The sequence below is a fragment of the Euprymna scolopes genome, chromosome 21, assembly GCF_053919585.1.
Source record: "Euprymna scolopes isolate OS-2025 chromosome 21, ASM5391958v1, whole genome shotgun sequence".
Taxonomy (NCBI): Eukaryota; Metazoa; Mollusca; class Cephalopoda; order Sepiida; family Sepiolidae; genus Euprymna; species Euprymna scolopes.
Genome location: NC_136502.1, coordinates 64930246 through 64947191, shown reverse-complemented (window position 1 = coordinate 64947191; position 16946 = coordinate 64930246). Strand labels below are relative to the sequence as shown.

At 37.0% G+C, this 16946-nt stretch overlaps 1 protein-coding gene across 1 annotated transcript in view; it reads left to right on the top strand.

Moving 5' to 3' along the window:
- Positions 1-16946, top strand: part of LOC145242422 (rab5 GDP/GTP exchange factor-like) — a 208532-nt gene that overhangs the window by 1205 nt on the left and 190381 nt on the right. The window lies entirely within an intron of this gene.

Genomic DNA, 16946 nt, shown 5'->3' with positions numbered 1-16946 from the left:
TTGTTGTAGTTAGACGAGTGTTTTGTGTGAAAGTTTGGTAAGAGTGGACCATAGATTAAAGCTCAGATGAGCACTTGCCATGAAAATAACGATAGAGCAGAGACAGGTTCACAATGTCTCTTTTGTGGGAAAGAAAAAAAGGGCATCACCTACTAGGTTAGAAAGCCGGTTGTTAAAAAATTCGAGGTAGGATAAGGTACTCTGAGCAGCCCTCACCCAGATTTGACAACCATACTCCATTTTAGGACATATCAATCTCTTATACAGGTAGAGAATTGCATCGGGAGTTGAATACCTTCTGGAGCAGTAAAATAACACGACCATTTTCCGGTGACCTTGGCAACAGATTTGATGTAAATCTTCCATTTTAGATTAGGAGTGAAGATCAGACCCAAAAGTTTGTCAAAACAAAGAGTGTCTTTTAGACGAGAGCCATTCATATGAAATTCAGGTCATCAGCGATCAGTGTTCATGGTGAAAAGATAAAAGCTTGTTTTTAGATACATTAAAATTAACTAGTTTTTACCCCCATTGCATCACATGCTCATGGTCTGAGGAGAGACAGACTGAGACATCTTGGATGTTGCTGGCCTTTGAAGTGTTGCCATAGATCATAGTATCATCTACATATGTCGACAAATGAACTTAGAATGTGATTTGGAAGATCATTGAAGATAAGGAAGAGAGTTGGACTCAGCATGGATCCCTGAGGCATGCTAGCACTAATACTTTGAGCTTCAAACATTTGCCCATCAACAAATACTTGTATAAATCTATCAGAGAAAAGATTCTTTGCCTAATCTGGTGCAACCAGGTCAGACTGTCTGAAGATGGCTCTCTGACTCAAATGCATCTACAGTAACACCTTTTTTTTTCTTAAACTTTTTGCACAACTAAATCATGTTCTGCAAAGTCCCAAACAAAAGCAATAGTTCCTCTCCCTTCTCTCTTTATTTCCACCCCCCCAGTTTTCCTAACTTGAAACATACCAACCAAAAATATTATAAACCCTTTCTCTTGCAACGCTAAAATAATGTTCTGAGAGGCCCAATCCGATTAATTGGCCAGTCACACTAAGCCGTACACTTACACTCAAAATGGCATCTACTATAACAAAGAATAAAACTCCAAGGTACTTCGTCATCATTTTGCCTCGCTAACAAAAATAAGCAAACCATGTCAATGCTAGAAGCCGGTGGCAACAGTCAATCAATTGGAAACCCAACACTCCATCTAAACATATGTATTTTTGAGGAAATAATGAACATGAAATAGAAAGTGCTTGAGAACTCTTTACCAAAAAAGTATATCCTCTACGTAACTCCAACATGGTCAAAGTGAATGGGTTTCTCCCTTACTATGTCCCAATTTTCAACTCTGAGGTGGGTAGGGAGCGTGGTTGATGAAAAATAAACCTCAAAATACTTGGCTGAAAAAAACAAATACTTCCTCCTCCAAACCCTTAAAAGAAACCATTCTAATTACTCTGACCTCTCTAGCTCAGATGATGAAAAAACTAGGAAAACCGTACCATCTATATGCGTAGGAAACTTCCCAAGAATCCATAGTTATTGAGTTGATAGAAAAGAAAATCAAACAATTGACACTCAACACAGATTCTAAATAATAGAAAGAATGGAAACCAAAAACACCATAGATAAAAAAGAAAACAAACACAAGTAATCAAGATGGAAAAAGTGAACAAGAAGCCAAAACAACATCCCAAGCAAAACCCAGATCGACATCAGATCCAAAAAGAAAAAAAGAAAAAACTCAGTAGAACACTTCACTAAAGATACAAACTCGGACATAAAAAAAAAACAATCATCCAATGGAAATGTCGTAGAATAAGATCTAATTATAACAAACTTCTTATGCATATTTCACTCTTCAAGCCAGCCATTGCCTGCTTACAAGAAACCTTTCTGCAAAACGATAGCAATTTGAAAACACCAAATTATGAGTAATACAATTATTTCCATAACACAGGCCTTCATGCTAATGGAGGCATCTCGATTCTTATAAGGAATGATATACCTCGAAGTAATTTCTCTGTCAAAACAAATCACCAAGCCATTACGACTGTTTGTCACATTATACAAAACAATCCCAATCTACTCAATATACTTTCCCTCAATGAACCAATAAATGAAAATGAATTCCAAAATTTAATAAAACTACCTTCACTATTCATCTTCCTAGGAGACTTTAACTGCCACAGTACACTATGGGGATGTAAAGTCACAAACTCAAAATGAAATAAAAGTGAACAACTAATTAACAAAAATGACATAAAATTCCACATACTTAAATCCAACAAATGGATCAACTAGTGCCATTGATCTTGTGACAAGCATACTCAGAAACGCACAAGAATTGTGTGCCAGTGTATGAGTCAGGCCTACCTGTGCCGAAAAGCGAACCCGTGACTTTTAGATTGCAAATCAAAAGTCTGCTAATGAGCTGCATCCATCTTACCCCAAAGCGACGATTGAGTTTCACTTGACAAAAAAATAGGCAGATGAGTTGGGACAGTTGAAAAATATTGCTCTGATAACTTATCTCACGTTACTGCATTTTGTATCGTGGCATGTCGATTCAACAATATTGTTCGGTGTTGTCAGTCAACGGTGTTGCTCGGGAATGTGGCGTGTTGATTCAATGATATTGTTCAGTGGCGTAGCATGTCGATTTGGTGGTATTGCTCCGGATTGCATGGATGAATTTCGTCAGGACCATGCAGTCACGTGATATAAATAAATATGTATGTATATACACACACATTTTTTTTTTTTTGTGCTCTCTCTTCCCTCGTGAAGCGACAGATCTTGCCATGTGCGATCCATCAAGCTTCTTGAATTACACATGGAGCACCTATGAAGAACGATGTGGAAGTGATCACTACCCTATTTTAATCAATTAGAATAGCTCCATCCAAAACCACATACCCAGATAGAACACAAAAAAACCCAACTGGACCAAATTTAAAGAACTTCAACAGAACACCAAATCCAAACAATGGAAGAATTCACTGAAGTACTCATAAAAATAGTGGAAAAATTTAGACCTAAAAATTCTCCTTCTGGAAAATAAAACAAACCACAGTTCAATCCAGAATGTTATCAGACAGAGAAAGACAGCTTTAAGACAATTTACAAAACGATCAACAACTTAATAGAATACAAACACCAAAGAGCTAAAACTCAAAAAACAAAGAATCCAAAGGAATATGCAACAATTTAACAAAATCAACACCGTCACTAAACCCAAGACCATTTGGAAAATGATTAGGAAAATATCCAGAAAATATAATCCTAATCCAATCAAACATCTACTCTCAAAAAAAAACAGAAAATAAAAAAGAAAAAAAGATATTGCTAACACACTAGTTAAAAACCTTTGCCGAAAATTCATCATCAAAACACTACAATAAACAATTTCAAATACGTAAGAAACATGGAGAAAAATACAAAATAAACTCCAAAAACCAAGAGCCTTACAATGAAAGTTTCTCACTCATTGAACTAGAAAAATCCCACAACTTGGCTTTAAGATCAGGTGAAGTGCACTACAGCTTCCTTAAACAAATCCCGCCAGAATCATTAAAACACCTTAAAATTTATAAGATATGGAAGTTCATGGAGACTAGCAACAGTAATACATCAGACCCAAATTGGAAAAAGATACATCAAACCCAGAAAACTACAGATCAATAGCACTCACAAGCTGCTTACGCAAAACATTTGAAAGAATAATTAACTACTGTTTCATATGGTATTTAGATAGCAACAAAATAATTTCAAAAACTCAATGTGGATACCAAAAAAAATCGAAGATGTATAGATCACATCACTAGCCTCGAAAATTATGTCACAGAAGCTTTCATTAATAAGGAACATGTAACATCTGTTTTTTTTTTGTTTTTTTTGTTTTTGTTTTTTCAATATTGAGAAAGCATACGAATCCACTTGGAAACGTGGCATCATAAAAGCATCGCCACAACATTGGACTAAGGGGCAGACTACCTGAATTCATAAAAAACTTCCTAACAGACAGAGCCTTCCAAGTTTGCTTACTCTATCAGACCTGCAAAATTAAGGAGTGTCTCAAGGCAGCATATTGTCAACAACCTCATTCAACATCAAAATTAACAATATTATAAAAAAACTTTCCTGATATATATAGCTCCACTACAGATCAAAATACAATGACACCATTGAAAAGAAAATTACAACTCAACATAAATGAAATTAATAAATGGGCAACAAAAAGTGGTTCCAAATTTTCCAAAACTAAAATAAAACTTATCCATTTCTGTAACCAACACAAACTCCACCCTGACCCAGATTGAAGGTGAAAAAATTCTATTCATAAACGAACACATGCACTTAGGAATCATCTTTGACAAAAAATTAAGCTTCATTCCACACATCAATTACATTAAAACCAAATGCAATAAAACACTACAACTCCTATGAGTCATTGTCCATACAGATTGGGGAGCTGACAAGAACACACTACTCAAACTGTATAGAACACTAATCAGATCTAAAATAGACTATGGCACCAAAAAGTCATATTTAAAAACCCTCAACACAATATGCCACTTTGAACTAAGACGCACTGGAAGGGTTTTCAACCCTACCCTATAGAAAGCCTATATGTAGAAGCGCATAAAACCCCTCCAATACTTAGAAACCAAAACCTTGGTCTAAAGTATTACACCAAATTAACAGCCAACCTCACAAACCCAGCACAAAATAGCACTTTAAATCCGAATCATAAACACCTTTTCAACCAAAAAGAAAATACAATCAAAACTTTTCGATCTCCAAAAAAAGCAAATCTACCCATAAATCCATGAAACTGTCCTACTCAGCACTCCTCCTGGTGCTACTGGATCAGGCTGTTTATTGGCTTCCTGAGACGAAATGCACTTATGTCATTTTTCTGTTTTTTTTTGTTTTCTATTCTCTTTTGTAAAACTTAATTATGTTCTGCAAAAACAAAAAACAACAGTCCCCTTCCCCTCCCCTTTTTCTTTTTCCTTCCCTACTTCCGAACCCCGTCGGTGGGGCATTAGAATACACCGACTGCCCCCTGCAGAAAGTAAAAGTCCCTCAATGGGGCCACCTGTTGGCAGCAGGTGGTGACCCGTAATGCTCTAGAACAGGATCCTGGTGGCTGAGTACCTCATGACCCAGATCCAAGTGGCCTTGAGTCTACAACACTTCACTGTGGCCCTTACTTCAGTTAGACGGGCAGTCGGGAAAGCCTGACTCGATCAAACAGCTAATCATGCCAAGCCCTAATAACAGTAAACCGTAACAAAAAGAAATACAAATACATCACACACAAACACCTTTATAAAAAAAAAGGCGAACAAAAAAACATACTGATACTAGAAGGCGATGGCAAAGGGCCAATCAAATAGTGAAACCTGATGCGACAACAAAACCTTTATTATAACTTGCTGGGTTCAAGTAAATAAAGAAACCATAAGCAGATACACTCACTGTTTGAGTATATCATCCTTGTATCCCTGAGATGTTTCCCACCAACCCTCTCCCAATTTAGGGCTCCGAGGAGGATGAGAGCAAGGATGATGAAGGAAAAAAATATAACTTATGGCTTCCAAAAAATCAAGACCCCATCCAGAAAGTGAAGATGAATCAGACTCGGATATAGAATTAGATAATCATAGAATATTCCCAAGTTTCATTGTTTTGGAATCTATGGAGAGCAGTACTCCAATCACCAAATTGTCTCCATTCCTTATTGAAAAAGAAATCATATCTATAACCAAAACTACACAAATGAAAAAACTAAGAAACAACACCCTCCTTATAGAAGTACCAAATAAACTCTCAGCAAATACACTCTTAAATCAAAATCACATCCACAACTTCAAAATAAAAGCCTACCCCCACATCACCTTGGACTCTTCAAAGGGTGTGATAAAAAGCCCAGAACTTGCACTTTGCTCGCCAACTTAAAGGAGCAAGGAGTCACAGAAATCAGAAGAATAAACATAAAAAAATAACCAAATGATCCCAACGAACAGCTACATCTTAAACTTCAATACCTCCAAACCTCCCACAGAAATAAAAATTGGCTATATAATAGAAAAAGTAGAAATCTATATTCCAAACCCATTACAACTGCCATAAATTCAGCCACCACAAAGATAGATGCACCAGACCACCAGCATGCATAACCTGTGGTGGAATTGGGGAACACATCAACTGCGAAATGCCTTCAAAATGTGCAAACTGCAAACAAAACGAGGCAACTGATTCAAAGGAATGCAAAGTTTGGAAGAAGAAAAAACAAATAACTAAAATCAAACACACCAGAAATCTACCATATCTGGAGGCAAGAAGACTAGTTGAGGGCACACCAGACTTCCCAACATATGCAAGTATAGCAAAAACTATAAATAGCCCAATCTCAAAACAAGAGACGGTACAAAACAATCTACCATATCTGGAGGCAAGAAGACTAGTTGAGGGCACACCAGACTCCCCAACATATGCAAGTATAGCAAAAACTATAAATAGCCCAATCTCAAAACAAGAGACGGTACAAAACAACCTGACTTAATTGATGAAAAATTAAAGTTACTTAAAGGAAAACTTAACTAAATTAACTAAATGGGACCTGAAGGAGGATCCCCAGTCCCAGAGAGATGAGGCTAAAATGCCAAACTTATACTAAACCCAAGGATTTTTCACCTGCCAAAACAAAACCTCCTAAAGAAAATCAACATAATCAACAAAAAACAGAAATGGTGCTGGTTGAGGACAAAAACAAATTCAAACTAATCGAAATTAAGAGCCAAGAAAGGCAGTCAAGACAAAAAAAAAAAAAAAAAATCAAAAAGCCCCCCCCCCCAAAAAAAAACCCAAAAAGCCTGTAGACCGAAAAACCATGGCAACATTCCCAATCTAGATCCAAAACAGAAACGAGGTATCAAACCAAAAAATAATACAAAAAACGGAAGTGGATGAATTTTTGCAAGTATCTACAAAACCTTGCCAGAAGCAAGAAAGTTGATAGAAGCAACAAAACATACAGATGAATAATAACAATAATAGACAGTCGAAAGCCAAGCCACCAGCCAAAATACAAAACACAACACACAGAATCATACAATGGAACTGTAGGGGTATAAAAGCGAATTACGATCTACTGGTACTCATATCACAGTTAAACTCTGCTGCCATCTATCTTTAAGAAACCTTCCTACAAAAAAAAAAAAACTGGAAATGAAACACTATGAAGCATACAATTTTATCAACAGCACAGGAGACAGAGCTAATGGAGGTACAACAATATTCATCAGGAAAAACATATCGCATAGAAAAATAAATATAAAAACAAAGCTACAAGCAATAGCAATTCAAATTACATTACATAAAACCATCGCTATCTGTTGCATATAAATACCCCTGAACGAAACTATAAATACAAAAGAAATAAATGACCTTATAGAACTCCCCAAACCCTTCCTTTTATGGGAGACTTCAACAGCCACAACCCAATATGGGGGTAACAAAAGGCTAGACCCCAAAGGCAAAACATTGGAAACACTCATAAACAACACTATTTTATACTTATTAAAGAACAAAACATCAACCTATCTAAACCCCACCACTGGATCAGGATCATCGATAGATCTAAGCTTATGTGATTCAAAAACTTTTATGAACTTTACATGGAAAATATATGATGATACATATGGAAGTGATCACTTCCCAATCGTGCTGGAAACATCCACCCTGAATGAGAAAACTCCCATACACTAGAAACTAAAAAGAGCAGACTGGGAGAAATTCCAAAGAGAATGCAAAAAAAGATAATTAAGAAACAAAAATCAAGTAAATCAAGGGCATCTTGTGAAGGCAGGACATGATGGGAGAAGCTATTTTTTTTTTTTCTTGCCTGTTTTTTTTTTTTTTTTATAGGAGAATGTAAAAGCCGGGAAATTCCCTGCATGCCACGCAGAAAGAAAAGAGTCGTGAACATCTCTTGAAAAGTATTACGTGTTACTGACATTAATATCGTAAAATATGACATTGGTGGTGAGAGGCCAGGTGTGGTCGATTGGAAAAGAAGAGGGCAGAAACGTGCTATTGTCGAGCGAGTAACTCACTCCTCACCGAACCCCAGAACCACATCCTGATCATAACTTAACAAAAAATCAATATACAAAGAATATACAAAATCGTTATACCAGGAATATGCAAAGAATATGAAACAGCAATATACAAAAAATATGTAAAAGCAATATAAAAACACATTATACAAAGAATATGTAAAAGCTATATGCGAAAGCAATATACAAACGAAATATACAAAGAATATGCCAAAGCAATGTGTAAAAGCAATATACAAAGACTATGCAAAAGCAATTACAAAAGCAATACACTAATAATGTATAAAAGTAATATACAAAGACTATGCAAAAGCAATATACAAAGACTATACAAAAGCAATATACAAAAACTATGCGAAAGCAATATAAACAGGCTATTCAGAAGCAATATAAAAAGGCTATGCGAAAGCAATATAAAAAGGTTATGCGAAAGTAATATAAAAAGGCTATGCGAAAGCAATATGCAAAGACTATGCGAAAGCAATATGCAAAGACTATGCGAAAGCAATATGCAAAGACTATGCGAAAGCAATATGCAAAGACTATGCGAAAGCAATATGCAAAGACTATGCGAAAGCAATATGCAAAGACTATGCGAAAGCAATATGCAAAGACTATGCGAAAGCAATGTGCAAAGACTATGCGAAAGCAATGTGCAAAGACTATGCGAAAGCAATGTGCAAAGACTATGCGAAAGCAATGTGCAAAGACTATGCGAAAGCAATGTGCAGAGACTATGCGGAAGCAATGTGCAGAGACTATGCGGAAGCAATGTGCAGAGACTATGCGGAAGCAATGTGCAGAGACTATGCGGAAGCAATGTGCAGAGACTATGCGGAAGCAATGTGCAGAGACTATGCGGAAGCAATGTGCAGAGACTATGCGGAAGCAATGTGCAGAGACTATGCGGAAGCAATGTGCAGAGACTATGCGGAAGCAATGTGCAGAGACTATGCGGAAGCAATGTGCAGAGACTATGCGGAAGCAATGTGCAGAGACTATGCGGAAGCAATGTGCAGAGACTATGCGGAAGCAATGTGCAGAGACTATGCGGAAGCAATGTGCAGAGACTATGCGGAAGCAATGTGCAGAGACTATGCGGAAGCAATGTGCAGAGACTATGCGGAAGCAATGTGCAGAGACTATGCGGAAGCAATGTGCAGAGACTATGCGGAAGCAATGTGCAGAGACTATGCGGAAGCAATGTGCAGAGACTATGCGGAAGCAATGTGCAGAGACTATGCGGAAGCAATGTGCAGAGACTATGCGGAAGCAATGTGCAGAGACTATGCGGAAGCAATGTGCAGAGACTATGCGGAAGCAATGTGCAGAGACTATGCGGAAGCAATGTGCAGAGACTATGCGGAAGCAATGTGCAGAGACTATGCGGAAGCAATGTGCAGAGACTATGCGGAAGCAATGTGCAGAGACTATGCGGAAGCAATGTGCAGAGACTATGCGGAAGCAATGTGCAGAGACTATGCGGAAGCAATGTGCAGAGACTATGCGGAAGCAATGTGCAGAGACTATGCGGAAGCAATGTGCAGAGACTATGCGGAAGCAATGTGCAGAGACTATGCGGAAGCAATGTGCAGAGACTATGCGGAAGCAATGTGCAGAGACTATGCGGAAGCAATGTGCAGAGACTATGCGGAAGCAATGTGCAGAGACTATGCGGAAGCAATGTGCAGAGACTATGCGGAAGCACTGTGCAGAGACTATGCGGAAGCACTGTGCAGAGACTATGCGGAAGCACTGTGCAGAGACTATGCGAAAGCACTATTCAAAGTCAATATACAAAAGCAGTATAGAAAGACTATGCAAAAGCAATATACAAAGATTATGCAAAAGCAATATACACAGACGATGCGGAAGCAATATACACAGACGATGCAATAGCAATATACTAATAATGTACAAAAGCAATGTACAAAGACTATGCGAAAGCAATATGCAAAGACTATGCGAAAGCAATATGCAAAGACTATGCGAAAGCAATATGCAAAGACTATGCGAAAGCAATATGCAAAGACTATGCGAAAGCAATATGCAAAGACTATGCGAAAGCAATATGCAAAGACTATGCGAAAGCAATATGCAAAGACTATGCGAAAGCAATATACAAAGACTATGCGAAAGCAATATGCAAAGACTATGCGAAAGCAATATGCAAAGACTATGCGAAAGCAATATGCAAAGACTATGCGAAAGCAATATGCAAAGACTATGCGAAAGCAATATGCAAAGACTATGCGAAAGCAATATGCAAAGACTATGCGAAAGCAATATGCAAAGACTATGCGAAAGCAATATACAAAGACTATGCGAAAGCAATATACAAAGACTATGCGAAAGCAATATACAAAGACTATGCGAAAGCAATATACAAAGACTATGCGAAAGCAATATACAAAGACTATGCGAAAGCAATATACAAAGACTATGCGAAAGCAATAAACAAAGACTATGCGAAAGCAATATGCAAAGTCAATATACAAAAGCAGTATAGAAAGACTATGCAAAAGCAATATACAAAGATTATGCAAAAGCAATATACACAGACGATGCGGAAGCAATATACACAGACGATGCAATAGCAATATACTAATAATGTACAAAAGCAATGTACAAAGTCTATGCAAAAGGAATATACAAAAACTATACACAAAGACTATGCGAAAGCAATATACAAAGACTATGCGAAAGCAATATACAAAGACTATGCGAAAGCAATATGCAAAGACTATGCGAAAGCAATATGCAAAGACTATGCGAAAGCAATATGCAAAGACTATGCGAAAGCAATATGCAAAGACTATGCGAAAGCAATATGCAAAGACTATGCGAAAGCAATATGCAAAGACTATGCGAAAGCAATATGCAAAGACTATGCGAAAGCAATATACAAAGACTATGCGAAAGCAATATACAAAGACTATGCGAAAGCAATATACAAAGACTATGCGAAAGCAATATACAAAGACTATGCGAAAGCAATATACAAAGACTATGCGAAAGCAATATACAAAGACTATGCGAAAGCAATATGCAAAGACTATGCGAAAGCAATATGCAAAGACTATGCGAAAGCAATATGCAAAGACTATGCGAAAGCAATATGCAAAGACTATGCGAAAGCAATATGCAAAGACTATGCGAAAGCAATATGCAAAGACTATGCGAAAGCAATATACAAAGACTATGCGAAAGCAATATGCAAAGACTATGCGAAAGCAATATGCAAAGACTATGCGAAAGCAATATGCAAAGACTATGCGAAAGCAATATGCAAAGACTATGCGAAAGCAATATGCAAAGACTATGCGAAAGCAATATGCAAAGACTATGCGAAAGCAATATGCAAAGACTATGCGAAAGCAATATACAAAGACTATGCGAAAGCAATATACAAAGACTATGCGAAAGCAATATACAAAGACTATGCGAAAGCAATATACAAAGACTATGCGAAAGCAATATACAAAGACTATGCGAAAGCAATATACAAAGACTATGCGAAAGCAATATACAAAGACTATGCGAAAGCAATATACAAAGACTATGCGAAAGCAATAAACAAAGACTATGCGAAAGCAATATGCAAAGTCAATATACAAAAGCAGTATAGAAAGACTATGCAAAAGCAATATACAAAGATTATGCAAAAGCAATATACACAGACGATGCGGAAGCAATATACACAGACGATGCAATAGCAATATACTAATAATGTACAAAAGCAATGTACAAAGTCTATGCAAAAGGAATATACAAAAACTATACACAAAGACTATGCGAAAGCAATATACAAAGACTATGCGAAAGCAATATACAAAGACTATGCGAAAGCAATATGCAAAGTACATATACAAAAGCACTATACAAAGACTATGCGAAAGCACTATACAAAGACTATGCGAAAGCACTATACAAAGACTATGCGAAAGCACTATACAAAGACTATGCGAAAGCACTATACAAAGACGATGCGAAAGCAATATTCAAAGTCAATATACAAAAGCAGTATAGAAAGACTATGCAAAAGCAATATACAAAGATTATGCAAAAGCAATATACAAAGATTATGCAAAAGCAATATACACAGACGATGCAAAAGCAATATACACAGACGATGCAAAAGCAATATACACAGACGATGCAAAAGCAATATACACAGACGATGCAATAGCAATATACTAATAATGTACAAAAGCAATGTACAAAGTCTATGCAGAAAGAATATACAAAAACTATACAAAAGCAATATACACAGATATGCAAAAGCAATATACTAATAATGTACAAAAGCAATATACTAATAATGTACAAAAGCAATATACAAAGACGATGCAAAAGCAATATACAAAGACGATGCAAAAGCAATATACAAAGATATGCAAAAGCAATTACAAAAGCAATATACAAAGACTATGCAAAAGCAATTACAAAAGCAATATACAAAGACTATGCAAAAGCAATACACAAACAATATACTAATAATGTACAAAAGCAATATAAAAAGACTATGCAAAAGCAATTAAAAAAGCAATATACTAATAATGTACAAAAGCAATATACAAAGATGTAGTGAAAAACGAAGAGCCGAATACCTTTGTGAAGGTTTTATTCACAAAAGAAAGCAAGTCATAAATAGCGTTAATTACGCAGCATTTATAGTTAACGGAAGAGTTCATTCAAGGGATGAGGGGTTAGGGATATTACACTTTCCCTTTCGTTTTTTTTTTTCGTTATTATTTTTTTATTTTTTATTTTTTCATTATTTTTTTTTTCCCTTACTTTTTTTTTTTTTTTTTTTTTTTTTTTTTTGCCTATAATTTAAACTTTTTTTTTCGTGCCTTACTTACTTGTATTTCAGTATTCTGCCAGATCTAGGCAGCGGCTCGGTTGGCATTTCGCTCTCAACTGGTTCCCCACGGGTGTTTTCTTCTATATGTTCAGGATATTGTATACATTCGTTTTCACTCCCTGACTTACTCACAGGTTGCATGCAACCATTCTCTAACGTGTTGTCTCCATTAATTGTGTTGGGAGCCAAATCTCTGACGTTGACAGTAGTTTCGATGCCTGAAGGTAGTCGTACTTGGGCATAATGAGGGTTGATCTCCAGTAACGTCGTAGGTGTAACCAGGGGTTCAATTTTACTTGACCTAATATGATCTCTGACGTATACTTGGCCTGGTTTTGCCCACAGGGAATAGAAGTACCAGAAGTGGATTTACGGCTGTACTTAAATAGTCTATCATGAGGGATCGCATTCGTAGCTGTGCAGAGCAATGATCAAATAGAATGTAGAGCATCAGGTAGAATATTTTCCCAGCAGGATAGTCTCATTTTACGAGAATATAAGGTTACTTGTATGGCCTTCCATACTGTGCCGTTTAGTTTCTCAATTTGACCATTGCCTTTCGGGTGATATCTACTCGTTTTCGAAGTCGCAATGCCTTTCCCATGTAAGTAATTGGTCGTTTCTTCCGACAGAAAATCAGTCGCTCTATCTGTGTGAATCATATCGGACATACCAAATATCGCAAATAGTTGATTCAGGCATTGTGTGATCGTTGAGCTTGTCATATCTTTACACGGAAATGCAAAAGGAAAACGCGAGTATTTGTCAATTATCCTAAGTAGGTATTTGTTACCATGTGTGGACGTAGGCAGTGGTCCCTTGAAATCCATGTTTAATCGCTGAAATGGTACTATTGCTTTTATGAGAGTTCCCTTGTTACCGGTGAAGAATTTGGGTTTTAAATACTGGCAAGACGAGCACGAATTAGTTACTCCTTTTATTTGATCGAGGGAGAAAGGAAAGTTTCTTTCTTTGCAAAAATGGAAGAGTCAGGTAATGCCTGGATGGCATAATTTACAGTGTAGGTCCCGAAGATCTTGTAAGGAATAAGTGAGAGCAGATATTCGGGAAAACGTATCAGCGATAATATTTTCTCTACCAAGGCGGTAGACGATGCTAAACTTAAATTGTGACAGTTCAATGCGCCAACGGCATATTTTGTCATTTTTTAATTTTGATTTCCTGGTATTATCAAACATGAAGCTAATACTTTTTTGGTCCGTAATTACAGTAAAGTGTTTACTAAGGAGAAAATGTTGCCACTTACGTAGTGCTTCAACAATAGCAGCTGCTTCTTTTTCTACCGCGTGACGTTTCGTTTCACTAGGGCTTAGTGTTCTGGAATAGAATGCAACCGGACGATTCTCTTGATTAAGGGTAGCTGCAATACAGTTGTTACTAGCATCTGTTTCTACTATAAATTCTTTTTCTGGATCAACCGTTACCAGCATAGCATCTTTCAAGTCGTTTTTCAGTCTTATAAAAGAGTCCAACGCCACAGAAGATAACGGGAATTCTCTATTGCGGTTTAGTGCTAATATTTTCTCTGAAAAATTCTGGATAAATTTGCTGTAGTAGGAGAACATCCCAATAATCCCTCTTTGTGATTTTAGATTTAGAGGAGGTGGCATCTCAAGTAGAGGTTTAAGACGTTCTTAGTCGGGTGATATCTGGTTGTTTTTGATAGTGTACCCAAGTAATGTTATCGTTGAGACTGAAACGATGCTTTTTTTTTTATTAAGCGTGATGTTGTACTGTTTAGCAACCTCATAAAATCTTTGAAGATTATAGTCATGCTCTTTTTAGGTTTTTCCACAGATAGTAACATTATCCACATAGACAAAAGTATCTACTAATTGCTCTTTGCTGACAATGCCGTCAATGGTCCTTTGGAAGGCGCTTACTCCATTAGTAACCCCGAACGGCAGGCGAGTAAACTGGTATAATTTACCATTCGCCTCGAATGCTGTAAATTTACGATCCTCCTTACTGATGAGGATTTGATGGTATGCTGATTTAAGATCAAGCGTAGTGAAAACATTATACCTGGCTATTTCCTCGACAATCTTTGATATACTTGGTATCGGATAAGCATCTAATTCAGTAAATCTGTTGATTGTGTTGCTATAATCAATCACCATTCTCTTTTTTCGGTTTTCATTCGATGTTACTAGAACTTGCACTCGCCAAGGTGAAATTGAGGGTTCTATAACATTTTCCTCCAACAATTTTGCAGTCTCTGCTCTTATAAATTTGCTATCAGCAATTGTGTGGCGACGTGACTTGGTGCTGATTGGTGTTGTTTTCGTAGAGAGATGAGAAAATAATGGGGGAGGAGAAACGTTCATGGATGGAAAAAAGGTATTCTTGATGACTGCTCCGATAATAAGTTCTTCCTCCGGTCCATCGAATTTGAAAGTTACCATCTTGTATCTGCCGAGAATATCTTTTCCTATGATTAAGTCGACAAATAAATTTTTAATGACCTCCACTATTATGTTAGAGTGTACATTATTATTTAGAGAGATATCGACTTTAGTTTCTCCCACAATTTTCCCACACATTTTAGGGTCGGCTAATGATATTTCTTTGTGTTTGGTAATAATTTCGAGGTTCATTTTTTTTGCAATATTGTCGTTAATGAAAGTCCCCACACTACCAGAATCTATCATGGCATTGACAGTGAATCTATTTATTTTACACTTAGTAAAAGTAATGTCTTTTTTCCTTCCCTAGACATGCGAGACTCGGGAAATCAGTGTCTTCATTTAACACCGCTGACACGGAAGATTTGCAGACTTTGGCCCAGTGTCCTTTTTTCGAACACTGATTGCAGTTCGAGTCCCGTGCTGGACAAAGGCGACACGGATGACGAGAATTCCCGCAGAAAAAACAAATTTCCTTCGGCCTCGTTTTTTTTTGTGTTGCAGCCAGACTTGTATTTTCTCCTGAAGCGATTATTGGCGCAGAAATCACACTCTCCTGGTTGTAACACGCAGAGTGTTTTTCTGCTTGTTCCAGAGATCTTGTCATCTCGTATGCTTCCCGAAAAAGTTAGCGAGGATTTCTCGAGAAGTCGTTGCCGAATTGAGGAGGAGGAGATACCGCTAATAAAAGCCTCACGCATATACTGGCTTTTATTTGTTTCAGCACTCACGGCTTGGAAGTTGCATGTCTTAGCGAGGTTTTCCAACTGTAGCCTGAAAGAATCCACTGTTTGCGCTGGTTGTTGTTTCATGGTAATAAGTGGGTGTCGGTTGTAAACGATATTAGAAGGCCTGATGTATGCCGCGTCCAGAGCTCTCATGGCAGATGCATAGTCGCTTGTGTCACTGATTATTTCATATACATCAGCCGATATGCTATTTATCAAAGCATAGAAGACAGTTTGGGTGTTTCCAAGTTCTTCATTGCCGTTAACCGTATGTAAGTAATTCATAAACGTGAGTTTACAGTGCTTGTACTTTTTTTCTACATTGAAGGCTGTAGACTCGGTATCGAATCATTCGGGATGAAGTACTCGGTCAATTTCTTTTGTGAATAAAATTGTAGTGAAAAACGAAGAGCCGAATACCTTTGTAAAGGTTTTATTCACAAAAGAAAGCAAGTCACAAATAGCGTAAATTACTCAGCATTTATAGTTAATGGAAGAGTTCATTCAAGGGATGAGGGGTTAGGGATATTACAAAAGACTATACAAAGACTAGGCAACAGCAATATACAAAGATATGCAAAAGCAATTACAAAAGCAATATACAAAGACTATGCAAAAGCAATATACAAAGACTATGCAAAAGCAATATACAGAGACTATGCAAAAGCAATATACAGAGACTATGCAAAAGCAACGTACAGAGACTATGCAAAAGCAACATACAGAGACTATGCAAAAGCAACATACAAAGACTATGCAAAAGCAAC